The sequence below is a fragment of the Dipodomys merriami genome, unplaced genomic scaffold (genome assembly GCF_024711535.1).
Source record: "Dipodomys merriami isolate MVZ:Mamm:240054 unplaced genomic scaffold, mDipMer1.0.p SCAF_12, whole genome shotgun sequence".
In the NCBI taxonomy this organism is placed as follows: Eukaryota; Metazoa; Chordata; class Mammalia; order Rodentia; family Heteromyidae; genus Dipodomys; species Dipodomys merriami.
In genome coordinates this window covers 40,773,934-40,792,098 of record NW_027202493.1, presented here as the reverse complement: position 1 = coordinate 40,792,098, position 18,165 = coordinate 40,773,934, and the positions used below count along the sequence as shown (strand labels likewise).

Genomic DNA, 18,165 nt, shown 5'->3' with positions numbered 1-18,165 from the left:
CAGCTAATTTGCAATACAATCTAAATGTTAATAAAGAAAACTATATTCTTTCCAACCAGAAATCAGGGCTGGCTGAATTGTTTGCTGACATTTCTAAAAGTAGTGCAAGATATATTTACTGGTCTTTCACATTAGTGTGTTAGACTTCTGTTCACTATAACTTGCTGTAATGTGTCGTGGTCAGCTAACAGGGTCTGTTAAACATCAGTTCTAAACTCTGCCTAGACCAGTACCACAACAGAGGGGACCTTGTTCCATCCAAGGTGAGGATGAGTTCCACACATCACACGACCTTCACCCCTTCCCTCCTGCTCACAGCCCAACACACTTCCTACTCTAGCTATTAGAGATTCAGAACACACTACTATCTAGATAAGGAGAAAATCTCCAACACTACAGATGCTCTCCTTCAGGTCCATCACTACAGATGGCATGCCTTCCGTCACTCAGGTTTCAATACCTTCAGTTATTTATTTCATACTGGTTGCTGTCCACCTCACACTTCCCTTCTTCATCGATTACTTCTTCATAATAACTAATGTAACGATCCTTCTCCATAACAACCGCCCTTGGGTCTTGATCAGCCACCCTGCCTTCGGTTTCCACTCTCCCATAAACAAGTCTCTCATAGGAAGAGATCATCCGCGCCTCCGACGAAGTCTTCATCCCTAGATCCAAAATCTCCCCAGGGTGCCATCTTTGTATATGACCGGGGAACTTCCACAGCGCATCCCTGTGTCTTCTCAGCCAATCCTCTTGTGCACATGGTCCTTTGTACTCTCCTCCGACCAATCCTACCCATGAATCAAATTTACAGAAGGCTAACATACCCTGGCCCGACTGTCGCAGCCTGCAATGGGGGACCACACTGCCTATCCCAGCTTTATCCACACATCCCATCGTGTGTGTGACCCGTCTGGGCCTCTCCTGGAGCTCCACCCGGAGCGAGCCTGCCCCTGCACCCCAGCCAGAGGCTCACATCTGGACTTCCTGACCCAGATGCTCAGGAATCACACAAGATGACCTCTGTCCATCAGCCTCTCCTTCTCCTCTTAAGGAAACTTCCTGAGAGAGGGCTCAGAGGACCCAACATCCTGCCTGCCTGTACATCCACAGCCCAAATGAAGCTTGGAGCCGGGGAGGGGGAGAGCGCTCGGGAGGCTTACACAGCTGACCCCCGGTGCTCTGCTCGTTGATGAAGGAGGCTCTCTCAGATGAGGAGACTGCAGTGTGACAGTACTGCTCCTGGTACAAATGCTTGGGTCACGTTTTTGTTATCTCACTTGAGGCCCTCTTATCTTTTATCTTTGGTCTTCTTTTTCCTCCTCTGGTAATAAAAGAAGGTCATTTTCTGTAAAGAGAGACTTCCTTGCATTTGGCAAAAGATGGTGAACTCCAGATTCCTTGGAGAAGAGAATGAATGAGGAAGCCGTGGTAGATCCATACACTGGACTCCTACTCAGCAATGCAAAGGATGACAGATGCACAATGTGAAGGAAGGAAGGAACAGCAAGTATACTGCAGTAAATGGAAGAGGAGAGGCCGGTAACAGACCTTGGTACTTAGGAATAGGTCCCGTAGAAGTGTTGCTGTGGCTCAAGTGGTAGAGCGCTCGCCTTGAGCTGAAGAGCTGAGGGACAGCGCCCAGGCCCAGAGTTCAGGCCCCATGACTGACCAAAAAAAAAAAAAAAAAGGAATCTATCCCCACCTCCCTCACATACTGGTAGTAGTATTGAGCTTGATCTCAGAGCCTGGTTGATGTCCCTTAGGTTTTTCGCTCAAAGGTATCATTCTACTCCTTGAGTCACAACTCTACTTCTGGCTTTTTGTGGTTAACTAGAAATAAGAGTCTCATGGACTTTCCTGCCTGGGCTGGCTTTGAACCATGATCCTCAGATCTCAGCCTCCTGAGTTGCTGACAGGCGTGAGCCGCCACCCATGCCCTGTAAATGGAGATGGAATTCAGTGGCCATGTCATGCTCACCCTGTGGAGGGGAGGCGGGATCCATCATTCTCCTCGATGACACCATCTTTTCCTGACTCATGCACTATTTTATTTCCTTGGATGTAAGTAAAAGCATGAGACACCTCGTTTCTACAAGTTCACAGGCAGTCCATGAAAAGAAGACAGTCTGTAAATTCACCTTCTCGTCGGATTGATGGCGAAGGTGAACCCACATGGAATCGTCTGCTTCCCGCCTCACCTGCCTTCCTTCCTGGCTCTCACAAGGGGCCACTGGCCACCGGGCCCTGTGTGTTTCGTAAGCCTTCAGCGCACATCTTTTGAGAGAGACTTTGATCAAGGCTGTGGATCAGCACAATCTCCCTTCCCGGGGAATTCAGACACCCCACCTGCTGCCAGGGTGAAACAGGCCTGGGGAGGATTTTGTTCAAATGTGTCTTCCACATCCAGTGTCCTTCACAAGTGTCCGCCTGTCACCGTGGACACAGCAGTACTGTCCAGGCTGCCGTTCTGTCTGCCAGCCAAGTGCACTGAGAACCAGGGATGGGGGAGTCTCCCTGTCCACCGCCTGGGGTTCCACAGCTCACCCGCCCCCCCTCCCCGGGTCAGGATCCAGAGAATGCATTCTGGATCTCGGTCCTCTAAATTATCTTCATGTGCCGGAATGTGTTGTCAAAGAAGAGATGCATATGAGGCATGAGAAATCCGATAAGGATGAATGGTACGAACACAGCAATATTATTCTTATCATTGTCAAGAGAAGTAACTTCCTCTAGGGGAAAAATGTTATGGGCGTATGTTTCTATGTCAGGATGATCACTTAGACTTGCCAAAATCCTCCCACGATTAAAGTTTAAGAAGAGAGAGACCCTGCTTGGGCACCGGTGGCTCACGTCTGTCATCCTTGCTACTCAGGAGGCTGAGATCTGAGGATCGCAGTTCAAAGCCAGCCTGGGCAGGAAAGTCCGTGAGACTCTTATTTATCACCAATAAACTACTCAGAAAAAAGCCAGAAGTATATTGTAGCTCAAGTGGTACAGCACTAACCTTGAGCACAGAGAGGCTCTGGGATAGAGCCCAGGCCTCGAGTTCAAACCCCAGGACTGACAAAAAAGGACAAGAGACGCTGGGCCGTGTGGGGTTCATTCACACCCCAGACCAGATCAGACCCAGTGGCCGCTCCCACCCACCCACAGATTTCTTCTCTTCATGCCTGCCAGCCAGGGCATGAGGGGTTCCTGTTGCCCAATCAGGTCTGGAACATTCCATAAACACCTATGGCAGTGTCACTGTTACCGTAGGGCGTTGGACCAAGCTGGCAGTGCCCGCATGTGGGGAGGTGGAGGCAGGAGGCTGGAGGTTTGGAGTCTGAAGGGCAGCCTGGACTACACGGCAGGACCTTGTCTCAAAAAACGTCATGTGCCACAAACGCCAGTGACCTCCCAGCAGTGACCCCTCCTCTTGCCCTGGGCAAGGACAGAGCCCCAACCCCAAACTTCAAACTCTGAATCTTTCGGAGCCCGAGGGTTTGGGATTTCACAGCATTCGGGGGTTCAAATTAGGGAGGTCTAGGTAAATATTTCAAAATTAAAAACAAAGTCAGAAAGCGTTGGTCCCCAGCACTGCGGATACAGGACCCTCAACCTGGGCCACAGGTTAGCGAAGCTCCAGGGAGCCTGGCCGGAGAAGCCACAAGCGCCCGCTGAGCAGGCATCGCCTCATGACCCGATTCAAATAATGAGCTTAACGTCATGTTCCACACCTTCTAGCACTACCTGAGGCTCTCTGAATGATGGGCCTGGCCCCCTTCTTCTCCCCATTCTCCCCAGGGCTGCCCTGGGCCACGGCGTCCCCACACCAGCCTCGTTGTCCAGGAACACATCCCACTCAGGAAACCTGACCTCCACAGCTGCGCTCTGAGTCCCAGGCCCAGGGCACGGGGGGTACGGCTGGCTGGATGTGGGGCGGACTCGGTGCTGTTATCAACTGGCATTATAAACTCAGGCAGGGTGTGGAAGTGCATGCCTGTAATCCCAGTTACACAGGAAGTACAGAGGCATAAAGACCAAGGTCCACGGTCAGTTCTGGGCAAAATGCCAGAGACCCTGTCTGAAAAATGACTGAAAGGGCTGGGGGTGTGGTTCAAGTGGCAGAGAAGCCTACAGCTTGATCATCATTACCATAAGAGGAGGAAGAGGAAGAATAAAAAGGGGGGAGGAAAAAGAAAGAGGAAGTGAGGGAGGAGGAAGAAAAGGAGGGAAGAGGAGGAGGAGGAGAGGGAGGAGGGAGAAAAGGAAGAGGAGGAGGGAGGGGAGGAAGAAGAGGAAGAGGAGAAAAAAGATGAGGAGAAAACGAGGAGGGGAGGAAGAGGGGAAGAGATGAGAGGAGGAGGAGATGGGAAAGATGAGGAAGAAGAGAGGAGGAAGAAGAGGAGAGGAAGAGGAGGAAGAGGGATGAGAGGGTAGGAGGAGGGGGGAAGGGAGGAGGGGTAAAGGAGGAGGGGGAAGAAGACACTAATCAATCACCAACAAGCGAATCTCACAGACAGGCAAGCGGGGAGCAGCACAGTGTGTGGACGGAGGTGCCGGAGGCCCTGGGGCCCAGCGCCCCACGGGCTGCAGAGACCAACTGTGCAGCTGTTCAAGCACAGCACCAGCCCTCTGCATTACGTGAACCCGTCGCTCTATGGCCGCGTGCCACGTGGGACTTCCACTCACCTGGGTGGGAAGCTCCCATCCCCTTCTGTCTATGTCAACCCAGCCAAGTCCCAGTGAGGACCGTCGGCGTCATGTTCGACCAAGACCACTGCATATTCTTTTAAAACAGAACGACACGGCTCCGACCACGCGTGTGTTTTTCACGATGCCAGGGAAAACTGTGCTTTGGAAACCCATATTGTGATCACCGCTGCTGGGCCACAAATAGAACTCGCAAGGGCCAGGGGTGCAGCAGGATGCCAGGACCTCCGGGTTCCGCCCTGTACCCCCTCACTCAGCACAGGGGGCGCCCGTGGAGACAGCTCTGGGCACGGGGGGAGGGGGGCACCCACAGAGGAAAACCAGCTCCAGTGGAGGCCCAGGCATCCCGCGCCTCTCTCCTGGCCCCCAGAACGCGGGAGCAGAGTGGCTCTGGGGACTTGTGCCCACCCCGGACCACCACCGCGCCACGCACGCTCATCCACTCCGGGGAGCCGGAGTCACGCACGTCTCACACAAACACGGACACGGGGACTGTGCCGCGCGTGCCTGGCTCTGTTTGCACACACTCTGCCCTCCAGGCAGCTGGGTGGGGACTGCGGGTCACTGAGAACACAGGAATGGACCAGGGTCGCGGGGACCGCTGACTGGATTGCACACAACAGGGTAAGGCAATGTCATTTCTCTTAGCAGAGGTGATCGGAAAGGGACTCACTCACTCGCTCACAGGCCCTGGACTACAGGACGCCCAGTCTCTGCTCACTCCCACATCAGATATGGTGTCCTGGTCCATCTTTCTCCAGCCTGTGTATACCCAACACACGGAGCCAAGGCACAGAGTACCCAGCACGGGACTGCTGGCCCGGTGAAGAACAGATTCGAGGCAGAGATGCGGAGGAAGGAGAAAGGAGGTTCAGGTATCTCGCCAAAGACTCCCGATCCTCACGCCTTCTTAAAAGGGGCTGGGGCTGGGGTGCAGCCCCGTGGGATGGCGTGTGTCACGTCAGGGCCCCACCTACTCCCTTCCCCCCTCCACACACCAACCAACCCCCAGTAGAAAGCATAAAACTTGGGGAGCTGCACAGCAGGCCCCGTGGAAAGGATTGTTGCTGCTGTCCGGGTCAGCGCGTGGCCTTGCAGGCGGCCAGCCGCTATGTTCAATTGTGTTACTGCTCCTCCTTGGGGGTGGCGGGGAGGAATTTGGGGAAGGATACTGCTAATTGGACCCTGATGGAATGGGAGGAAAAACACAGATGGAGGAAAAACTTAAAATAAACTTTTTTAAAACAAGGAAAAAAGGGGAAGAAAAGCAGCTATTTTGGAACCCTGCAGACAAGAGGCACACTCCCCAGAAAAGTTACGAATCACCTGACCAGCCAGAACAGTCTGGAACTACTTTTATTTTGCTAACTTCACCCCTCCGCCCCCCCCCCCAGCAGTTCCCAGCTTTTGTGTGAAACAAAGCCCTCTAGGTGAAGAGGCCTTCAGACACCAGAGAGACCCCAGGGAAAGCACTGGGCCAGGCCTGGCTGTCCTTCCTGTCTACACTGCCAGTTCATTTCAGGCCGGAAACACAAAGGCCGCCTCCTCCTGTGGGCAGGAACCTCCTTCCTCCACTGGGCTCCCGCTGAGCCCAGGGTGTCAGTTTCCATCTTTTATTCCCACCCACACCCAGCCTGGTCTCCAGAGAGCCCAGGCCAGGGGCCCCTGGCCAAAGCTGGCCCACCCACAGCCACAGAGAGCCGGGCTCCGAAGCCAGGGCTTGCAATCAACCTGCCTTTTTCCTGGGCCTGAGCAAATACATGCTCCTTTAGCCACCAGGGAACATTCTCTCCAACAGCAAGTTGTCATACTTACTCAAGAGTTCTGGCAGGCAAAATTCAGGTCCGTTTCACAAAGCCAAGCCCCAGTGGGTGATCCTATCTCTAGAGCATTCCCAGACAGTTTCTAGAAAGAGTGGAGGCTGGTGGAGGCCTCACGGGACGTCCTTATGGTATTTAATACAAAGGGATTTCACCGTTCACTTACAAGCCAGCGTGCCCTCGAAATGATTCAGACGCTCCGAACTACTCCCACGGAACCCGTCGGTCTCATGACACATCTGGATAGCTCCTTTCCACACGCTTTCCACGACAATGGCATCCAGATGCTGTAAGCGGGAACCAGCCCACCCCCGTCCTGCGTGGCACCTTCAGCAGGAAGTCACCACCCAGGCTGACTTCTTCATCTTCACCCTCAGATGTCCCACCCGGACCAGTGCCTCAGTTTCTCCAGGCCTCGGCGCAAAAATCAAGTCCCCTGGTGTAGCCCACCGGGAGGGCTTCACGCCGGGTAATAAAGGAGAGAGAACCTGAACGGATCGGATTAAACACCGACCTACTTCTAGAACACAGTGTTTCCTGGAAGAGGTTACAAAGATGGATTTAGCTTTGGAAAATTTTGATCCTCATGTTAATTAAGGCTATTCATGAAACTTAGCAGTTGGATTTTTTTAATAGCTGGGTATTTCTATTTGAATGTCTCAGAAGCTTTTCTTTACCTATCTATATTGAAATCGATATAGATATCTCACCCCACATCCATATACAGGTATCGATATAGACATGGGTAGATATATGATACTAAATAGTAATAGCATTTTACATTTCAGAAATTTTATGTGCTGGGCACGGCAATGCATACCTGTAATCCCAGCTATCCAGGGAGCAGAGGTAGAAGAATCTTGACCAAAGGTCAGCCTGGACAAAAGAGCCTTACCTTATGAGGAAATGCAATCAAAGCAAAAAGGAATAGGTGTGTGTCTGAAGGGGTAGGCCTTCCACACCAGGGGGCAGCAGCAGGTGCGGTGGATTCTAGGGAGACCCATGCTCCTGACCCCTGACTGGGGGCCACCAATCTTAATCCCACCCCTCACTAGGGTCCTTGCTGAGGGAAATCCTTCCCTCCACCCATCGGCTCCCGTGGAAGACCACGGCATTCCGGGTGGAGCCACTTCGAGCGAGACTCAGCCTCCAGCCCAAACAACCCAACAATCTAATTATTCATGATGTTGCGTGTGGTAAAGGCGAAGACTGGGGGGGACGGAGGCCCACATGTGCCCCAAGCCTCCAAATGGCATTTCATCCCAACACAGACCGGGCAGGGCGCCTCCCAGATCCCTTGGGCAAAGAAAGAACTCATTTTCCTTCCCTGATGCTAAGGGCTCCAATTTTCTCATGGTTTCTGATGATCCTAAGTGCCAGCAAAAGATCACCAGTCACACACCACATCCCAGAAATCCCAGAACCCTAACCGCTAAGCTGGGTAAAAAAGAATGAAGAATTAATAGTCACAGCCCGGGGGGGGGGGGGGGGGGGAGAGGGAGGAGGGGAGGAGGGAGGGAAGGCAATTAGACAGGGGGTCACGCATGCGCAGGACTTTGGAATTTGCTGCCTGAGGTCCCCCTCACCCCACATCTCAGTCACCTGCTGTCACCCAGGCTCTGAAACTATTAAGAAAAAAAAATTCCGAGCACCAGAGGCTGATCTTAGCTGAGATCTGAGGGTTGAAGTTCAAAGCCAGCCTGGGGAAGACAAATCCATGAGACTTAGCTCCAATTAACCATGAAAAAACAAAGTGGAGGTGTAGCTCAAGCAGTAGAGCACCTGCATGAGGTCTTGAGTTCAAGCCCCACTACCAGCAAGGAAAATTCCAGTGGTGACTCACAGGCTGAAATTACGAATTGCAGCATCTTGTTACCATTGTTCATCTCTTATTACACCTAACTTTATAAATTAGGCTTTATCATCAGTATCAAGAGGAAAAGCCCTGGTATATACAGGCCTGGGATTTAGGCTCCCCTGGGGGGTTTTGGAACGCAGCCCATGGGGATAAGGGGACAATTGTGTTCGTGGAAAGCTCTGGAAGGGGCTGAGGCACCATGCCGAGATGTCCAGTGAAGCCACTATGCCACAGGAGCAGACACAAGAGCAGAGAGGGTGCCATCAGGGCTGGAACTCGAACACAAAGCACAGGGGCAACTCTACGCTGGCTTCCTCCCTCCCTCTCCTTCCTTCTTTCCACTCCTTCCATTGCTCAGACTGTCTCTCCTTGGAGCTGAGGGTGGCCTTGAACTGGGTTATATATCTAGGATGATCTTGAACTCCCAATCCTCCTGCGTCAGCCTCATGAGTGCTGGGATTACAGGGGTGCGCCACTTTGCCTGGCATAGGGTTTTTTTCTTTTGGAACTTGGGTCCGGCACGTGATATCAGTTTGCCCTGGCCATTCTCCCACCTGGTCTCTAAGCAGTGCAGTACCCCCAGGGGACGGAATTAGGTCACAATAGCGGTTTGGCTTCCCGAGGAGCAGTGTGTCCATCCATCATAGGGTGTCTCACAGGGTGTGTGAGAACGTCCAGGCCCTCCCCAGAGGCCATGCTCAGGACGGGTCCAGGCACTGCCTGTACCCACAGGAGCTAACCCTGACCAACATCATTCGCCGGCTCGGGCCTGCCCTGCTGCGTGATGGCTGACGGCTGGATGCGTTCAGGGATTGTGTCAGCCGTTTGCTCACGCACTGCTGCTCTGAAGGGGAGGGCGGATGTGTGCCACAGATGTTGGCACAGGCTACAAACTGGGGCTTTTTAAAATCCCCCTGGAGAGCAAACATAGCAAACGTGCTGGTGGTTTATAATGAAGAAAATCCTCAAACCAAACAAACAAAATCCATGAAACCAATCACGGTAAACCAACAACTCTCCCCCACCTGGCATAGTCTATGCCCCCATGTCCTCTACCCAGTGGGCAAAATGTCACTCAGCACAGCAGACACGCCCCTCAGGTCAAGCGTTACCTGAAGACTCTCAGTTCTCTCCGTTAGAAAAAGCTCTGCCGCCCTAATGTCCCCAGAGGGAACCCAAGCTTCTCCACCAGCCTTTCCACGCCCCACCTGCCTTCCTTCCTCTCCAGCCCAGTGATACTTCAGACTTCAGAAACTTCCCCTGAATACAACCCAGGCCACTTCTCTAAGCCGCCGCAGTGCTCAGAGGAGAAATGTGCAAATCCACCATGAGCGACCACATTTTATCTCCCCACATCTTCCATAATACCTCCAGCTCCACACCTGCTATCCCACAGGACCCCAACTGACCTGAGTCCTGACCACTGAATCGGCAAGATCCCAGGGGCCAGAGGCTGAGAAAGGCATATAGCATGGGTGTGCACGTGCTCACGCCCTCATGTGTGAGTGCATGTATGTGTGTGTGAACTACTTTCACCACATCTAAATGCCTACCAGAGGGGGGAGGTCAGGGATTAGACTCTGGAGATTAAACTTCGATGTGGTGGTAGCTGCAGGTCTGTAATTCCATAATACCTGGCTCCCTGCCCCGCCCCCCTACCAATGCCTCAGCCAGCATGGCCTGCCAGGATGACACGCAGCGGCCTGAATCACCCAAACCAGCCTTCGTGCACTCTTGGTCTTCCCCCGAAAGAAGTCACAGTCCTGCATGGTTGGTTTCTGGGAAATGCTCTTCTCCTTCACCGTATCCACACACAACAGAGACAGCGAGCTCTCTGAGCTCTCTGGTGTCATTTCTTTTGTTTGTTTTTATTTGGTGCCAGTTGTGGGGCTTGAACTCAGGGCCTTGAGCTTTTTGGCTCAAGGCTATCATTCTACCACTTGAGCCACAGCTTCACGGATGGATTGTTTTTAGTGTTTGATTGGAAATAAGAGTCTCAGGGGCTTTCCTGCGTGGGTTGGCTTTGAACCGAGATCCTCAGATCCCAGCCTCCTGAGTAGTGAGGATTACAGGCGTGAGCCACTGGCAGCACTGGAGTCACGGGGCACAGCACCCTGTGACCTCACTTACCTCAAAGGCCCATCTCCAATTCCACCACACTGGGGGCCAGGGTTCCAACCTGTGACGGGGGTAGGAGTTGGAGGACTGAGCTCGCAGCACCCCGGTAACATCACTTCCCTTCGACTAACTTAGACATGCCTCTGAGTTTGGGAGATCTCCAAACTAGAAAGTATAAACACGACTTAATTAGCAGTTTTCAAGAACTGAACACTCTTCCCCACTCTGAGTATCTGGAAGGGAGTAGAAAATATCTGCTGCTGGGCGTTGGTGGTTCACACCTATAATCCTAGCTACTCAGGAAGCTGAGATCTGAGGATAGCGGTTCAAAGCCAGTCCAGGCAGGAAAGTTCCTGAGACTCTTATCTCCAATTACCACCAGAAAACTGGAAGTGGTGCTATGGCTCAAGTGGTAGAATGCTCACCTTGAGCTGAGGAGCTGAGGGACAGCACCCAGGCCCAGAATTCCAGCCCCATGACTGACAAAAGAGGAAAGAAAGAAAGAAAGAAAGAAAGAAAGAAAGAAAGAAAGAAAGAAAGAAAGAAAGAAAGAAAGAAAGAAAGAAAGAAAGAAAGAAAGAAAGAGAGAGAGAGAGAGAGAGAAAGAAAGAAAGAAAGAAAGAAAGAAAGAAAGAAAGAAAGAAAGAAAGAAAGAAGGGAAGGAGGGAGGGAGGGAGGGAGGGAGGGAGGGAGGGAGGGAGGGAGGGAAGGAGGGAGGGAGGGAAGGAGGGAGGGAAGGAAGGAAGGAAGGAAGGAAGGAAGGAAATATCTCTGCTTTACAAATGCAAAACTGAAGCTCAAGAAAATCATTAAAACATTAAAAACATTAAAACATTAAAAAACATTAAAAACATTAAAAAACATTAAAAAAAACATTAAAACATTAAAAAAAAAAAACAAAAAAACAACCAAGTAACATGGAGCACCAGCAGCTCACATCTGTAAACTTAACCAGTCAGGAGGCTGAATTCTGAGGAGCAAGGTCCAAAGCAATCCCAGGCAGAAAAGTTCCTGAGACTCTTATCCCCAATCATTCAGTGACAAGCCCGAAGTGGAACTGTTGATCAAGTGGTAGAGCGCCAGCCTTGAGCAAAAAAGTTGAGCAAGAGCACAAGGTTCTGAGTTCAAGTCCCATTCCCAGTGGATACGCGCACACTCGCATGTGTACACACACACACACACACACAATTCATGAAATGGGTAATTCAAAAAGCTTACTTAATCTAAGCCCATGTTGTTAAATAACCAGCAGGGAATTCTTAGAACTGGGAATTCATTTGGTAAAGTCATGGAGGGAGGGAGGAAGGGAGAAAGGAAGGGAGGAAAAAGTTAGAAAAGCCTTCCAATCTTCCAAAAGAATGAAGCCCTGTCACTCCAGCCTGCTGATAACTGCAAGAAGACAAACATGTCCATGAACAGCAGAACATATGTTACATTTCAGATTATTTCTATTTCCTCCTTCTGTCATTTCTTGATAGCAACAGTTTTAAGGCGACAGGAGCCTATGGCTGTAGTTAAACTGAGTACTAGGAAGCTGAAATGTGGTCTTGACTGGGAGCCAGATGGGCGGATGGGGAAAGGTGACCAATACAGGTACCCTCCTCAACAAACATGCATGAAGAACAGAACTAGGAAACTGAGGAGGGATGAGAGGGTGACACTAATCAAGGCACAGTGCACACATAAACAGATGCATTAAGTGAACAACTATTGGGAAAACACACACACACAAACACATACCTCATAAAGGCCAGGCTCACTCCCATAATTCTAACTACTCAGGAGATTGAGATCTGAAGACTGCAATTCAAAGCCAGCGTGAGCAGGCAAAGTCCATAAGATTCTTATTTCCAAGCAACCACCAAAAAGCTTAAAGTGGAGTTGTGACTCAAGTGGGTAGATAGCCCAGAGCAAAAAGATCGCAGAGACAGGGTCCAGACCCAAAGTTCAAGACCAAAGTGAGAAACAGAAAAGGACCAGACACAGAAGAACTGTACTTCTCCCAGGTTTTATAACTATTAGTTAATGCTTCACCAACATGGAATTTTACCCTTGAGTCCTAAATGAAATCGAACCAAAGTAAAGGAAGAAAGGGAGAGCAAATAAAAGCACAAATGCGTGGGTCTGTGTGTCTTCTCTGATCTATAAATGGCCAATCAATAGCATGAAGAAACGTCCAACATTCTTTTTTCTGAACTCAGGGCCTAGGTGCGGTCCCTGAGCTCTTTTGCTCAAGGCCAGCGCTCTACTACTTTGAGCCACAGCGCCACTTCCAGTTTTCTGGTGGCTAACTGGAGATTAGAATGTCACGGATTTTCTTGCCTAGGGTGGGTTTGAACCAGGATCTTCAGATCTCAGCCTTTTGAGTAGCTAGGATCACAGGCATGAGCCACCAGCACCTGGCTAAATTTTTTTTCTTTTTTTTTCTTTTGTCTTTTTCTTTTCTTTTTCTGGTACTGGAGATTGAACTCAGGGGGCTGCACTTGCTAAAAAGTGCCTTGCTACCGGGCTACGCCCATGTTCAACATTCCTAGCCATAAAGGAAACACAGATGAAAACTACACGGGTGTTCCATTTCCTTGCAATCACTGGGGCCATCACTAAGAGAAGAACAATAATGCTGGTGAGAAGTGGGGGGAAGAGCGAAATAGGGGTGAATGTGATGCAAGTATATTCTATGCATGCCTGGAAGAATCACAATGGAATCAGCGTTTACAATGAAAATATTCTAGCCAAAAAAAAAGTAGTCTCTGGGCAGCAAATGAGGGCCTCTCTCTTTCTGTTCCTCTAAAAACTTCTCCTCGTGTCATTTTTTAAAATCAGAATCAAAATACTATGCCCAGGGAGAAAGGGATGGAGTTGTAGATTGCTTCATGGAATAAGCTATTTGCTTGTTTCTGTGTTGTGTTTTGTTTGTTTGTTGGCTATCTGCCTTTGAAACAAGTCATGTTGGTAGAATCTTAACTGAGCTAGAGGATTCATATCTAATTTGAGAAAGAATATACACAAGACAGAACTTCCTGCTTTTGGCGTAGATCAAAACTGAACTATGAAAAGAATCCTTCGAACCAGTTCAGAATTGGTGAGCCCGTGAGCAGACCTCCCTGGAGCCAGCAACCAATTGGAAAAGAATCTTGGACAGCAACTATAATGCTGCCAAAGGCAAACTGGCACTGGCTGCCAGCCTCTCCCAAGGTAGGTCATAGAATTCTGGGAAGTGGTTCTAGATTGTTCTGCATACGGACATCTGTCTTCTTGGAGACAGGTTTATAGACACACAAAACCACTCAGGATCCAGTCCTCAATGGATTTCTATCTTCAGTGTCTCTGGTAATCTATGTGCTAGGAAAACAGAATGGGCAGGTCTTAGGCTACTGGCTGGAGATATCTGTGAGGTCATGCTGTTGGAAGGTATTCTGTGGCACTCTACAAAGCCAAAGGAAGCAAACCTTTAGATAGTCCTGCCTCTTCTTTCTCCATGCTTTCTATATATTCCCTCCCTCTTCCCCTCCTCCTCCTCTTCTCTCTGAGTCTCTCTTCCTCTCTCTCTCTTTCTCTTTGCTGACCTGGGGCTTGAACTCAGGGCCTGTGTGTTTTTTGCTCAAGGCTAGCGTTGTACCACTTGAGCTACAGCATCACTTCCAGCTTCTAGGTGGTTAATTGGAGATGAGTTTCATAGACTTTCCTGCCAGATGGCTTCAAACTGTGATCCTCAGAGCTCACGCCTGTCATCATAGCTACTCACGAAGCTATGCTCTGAGGATCCCAGTTTGAGGCCAGCTGGCAGGAGTCTATGAAACTCATCTCCAATTAACCACCTAGAAGCTGGGCTCTGTGTTCTGTCTTTCACATAATCCTCATGCCTACCCAGTCAGCCACTGAACACAGAATGTTCCCAAGGAATGAGGGCTGTCCCCGAGCAGGAAGAGGAGTTATAGCAAGGGAACAGGGATTCACACTCACACTGGTACGGCTTAAAATAGATATGGTAGAAGCTGGGCGTTGTGGCTCACACCTGCAATCCTGGCTATCCAAGAGGCTGAGATCTGAGGACTATGTTTCAAAGCCAGCCCAGGCAGGAAAGTCCGTGAGACTCATCTCCAATTATCCAGCAAAAAAGCTGGATATGTAGCTGTGGCTCAAGTGGTAGAGTCAACTCGGCAAAAAACCTAAGCAAGAGCTCAATGTCCTGAGTTCAAACCCCAGTACCAGCACAACAGCAACAACAAAAATCTATGTCAGTTCACTGTAAGTGAACTCATTCATTCATTCATAAGCCAGCGAGTTGAGTGCTACCCTAAAAGCCTTAAAGACACCCCCTACCCAACCAACAAGCTCAAATATTTCCCAGATTCTTTCAAGATCAGGCTGTTCCTGACCATTCAGCTTTACCACTAGAACTAGATGAGTAAGTAGATGGCTCAGACTTCTGAGAAAGGTATAGAGCCAAGCAGGATCAAGTACAACCATAGTCATCCACCCTACTTCGCCCACAGGGGCTCCAGCTGCCAGGCTAGAGTACCATCAGGCAGCTGCACCCAGCGAACAGCAGATAACAAACACACACAGCCCACGGGACCGGAAATGTGCTATTCCTATCCCTACCTTCTTGCTTGGCCCCAGTGTCTTTTATGACTCAAAGGCAAAGGGTCATAAAACTGAGCAGAGTCCCACCCACAAGCAACTCTTCTCCAAAGCTTCTGCTTGGAGCAAATGCCTCTTGTGCCAACCTTGACACTTCTGATTCCAAGTATGGTTGCCCACAAGTCTCCAGTCTGCAGAACTGACAACAACAGCACGCACAGTCCTAATGCTGGCTTAACGTGTGGCTCCGAGAAAACCACCTGTGTCTAAAACTTCCCTAGTAACTCAGATACACACACACACACACACACACATGGACAGATGCTAAATATGACACTGTTAGCCTATAGAATTAATTGTATAGAAATATTCTATCTCATTACTGACATACTTCATTCCAGGCAATGCTGGAGCAAATGCTGTATATTTGTCACCTTATCAGAACAAGATGATGACATCATACTTACTTAGGAAGCAATGTTCAACATCCCGAGCCATAAAGGAAATGTAGATCAAATCACCCTGGGATTCCATCTCATGCCAGTCAGAATGGCCATTCACTAGGGGGGTCAAACTCTTTTGAGACTCATGGTTTATCCACCATGAAAATAACCACTTAGGACCTTAAAACAACCAACGAATTAAAATTAATATTCATGAGAGGTGACTCTACAAGTTTCCAAAGTTAGAACTGTAAAGAAATGTGCCTCACATAAGCAGGAAAATTCCATTTTTTCTGTGACTGAAACAAATCTTGGATTGAGTTTTTGATTATAAACAGATGGACTGTGCCTGAAGTAATTAACTGGTAGAAAGCAAAGTATATTAAATGATAGGCAGCCACCAAGAATTAGAGGAATATTTTTCAAATTTAAGTTTTGCTAGAAGGTGTGAGAGCCAAAGATGAAAAGCCTCTGTGGCTGGGCGCTGGTGGCTCACGCCTGTCATCCTAGCTACTCAGGAGGCTGAGATCTGAGGATCACGGTTCAAAGCCAGCCTGGGCAGGAAAGTCCGTGAGACTCTTATCTCCAATAAACCACTAGAAAATCGGAAGTGGCACTGTGGCTCAAGCAGTAGAGCACTTGCCTTGGGCTGAAGAGTGCAAAGACAGTGCCCAGGCCCAGAGTTCAAGCCCCACGACCAGAAAAAAGAAAAAAAAAAGCCTATGTGTCAAACCCACTCAAAACATCCTGTGTGATGGAGAAAAGCCACTGAGACAGGGTCTGTCACATGGTAAAACTCTGACAGAGGTGAGGACAGGGACTTCCTTTGGTCAGCTATTAGTAATAAGAGGACTGTGAAGTTCAGGCTTTTGTTTAAACTGGTGATCTACTCACAATAAACCAATTTTCTTCTTCGGAGTCCTGATTACCCAAGTCTGTCCAGGAAACAATCAAGGGGTAGCTCTTGTGTGCAATTTCAGAAAAGGTCTAACACTCAGCATCCACAGACAATACACTGCGGTGTGTTGTATCAAAAAAAATGCTTAATGAGTAAAATACTAACCACTTTTTTTTTGCATCTTGTTTTTGTTCAAAATAGCCGGAAGTGACATGACACACAGTCCTGCCTGCTCCTTTTTTTTTGTCCAAAATCGGGCCTCATTTGGTATCGGATGCTTTCTTAGTTGGTGCTCTACCACCTGAGCCATACCTCTAACCCCATCTTTCTGAAAATCTTCACGCAGGAAAGTAAAAATACCCTATGTTTTTCTCGCACTAAATTTTCACAAAGTGAATATAATCACCTAACCAGATCAGAAAATAGAGTGAATTAACAACCATAACTTTAAAAGTTAGCTAGGCACTAGTGGCTCACATGTATAATCCTAGCTACTCAGGAAGCTGAGATCTGATGATTGAAGTTCACACCCAGCCCAGGCAGGAAAGTCCGTGAGACTCTTGTCTCTATTTAACCGCCAGAAAACCAGAAGTGGCACTGTAGCTCAAAGTGGTGGAGGACTAGACTTGAGCAGAAAAGCTCAAGGACAGCACTCAGGCTCTGAGTTTAAGCCCTACAACTGACAAAACAATTGAGTGAAGATAACCAGTAATTAAAGGCCCCATCTTCTTTCCAGCACATTCTCAGCTTCCTGCCTAGAAGACAACAAGGAAGACTTCCCTGACATCTAAAAACATTGACTGCATTGGTGTATATAAACTCAGAATAACCCAGTGTGTACTTCCGTGCCTGCCTTTGTTTGCTGAGCCTTAGCTCCATCCATTCTGTTTGTGATCATATGCAAGTCAGCCACCCTCTCCCTGGGGTTCACATTATATATCCACTTGCCTCTTGGTGGGTACTGTGTGATTTCTAAATGGTGGCTCCTTTCAATCGTGTACCATGAATATTCCTTCACACAAGTGTTTTCTTTTCCCATCATGTGGACAGGATGGTGGACAGATGGATGGCTATCCTGGCCAGGAACTGCAAATCAATATCCAACATGGCTGTTCCAATTTCCACGCCCACCCGAAGTGCAGAAGCCAATGGCTGAGACTTGCACATTTGCATTTTTCTATTCCATTCAGTCCAGCCCAACCAATGGGGATGCACTCACCTGGCACTGTGTTTCAATCTCCTTCATGGTAAGAGGAACTAGCAGCTGTGAACAGAATTTTTAGGCATTATGAAATCCTTGCTGTGGCACATTTGTTCATTTCTAGCACTCATTTTCCTATTGGATCTCTTTTTCCTTCCATAAAGTATAGTTCTTTATCGTCTCAATATAAAGCACTGTTCAGATATGTGCACTACTCCAGTTGCTTTTTCTAATCACTCTAAGGAGTATTTTGGCCAACAGTTCATAATTTTAGTATAACTTTCTTTTTTCTTGTGCTGGCTCAAGCCCTCAAGGCCAAGACACTGTCCCTGAGCTTTTTTGCTCAAGGCTAGTGCTCTACTTCTTTGAACCACAGCTCTACTTCTGGATTCTCTAGGTAGTTAATTAGAGATCAGAGTCTCACTAGCAGGAACCTAGACTGGCTTCAGACGGCAGTCCTCAGATCTCAGCCTCCTAATAGCTTGAATTACAGGTGTGAGCCACTGGTACCTGATTTTTTTTAATTTGTTTTTCTTTTCCAA

General features: G+C 49.0%; 1 protein-coding gene across 2 annotated transcripts in view; it reads right to left on the bottom strand.

Annotated features, from left to right (window-relative positions):
* The window catches only part of Dock5 (dedicator of cytokinesis 5), a 145,213-nt gene that overhangs the window by 115,293 nt on the left and 11,755 nt on the right, over positions 1-18,165 (bottom strand). The window contains exon 1 of one of the 2 annotated variants that reach the window (XM_070016685.1): positions 12,238-13,606. The exons of the other annotated variant lie outside the window; for it this stretch is intronic. The gene's annotated coding sequence lies outside the window, so the exon portion shown is untranslated. Of the gene's footprint in view, positions 1-12,237; positions 13,607-18,165 lie in introns of those variants that run through there. 2 annotated transcript variants of the gene reach the window in all.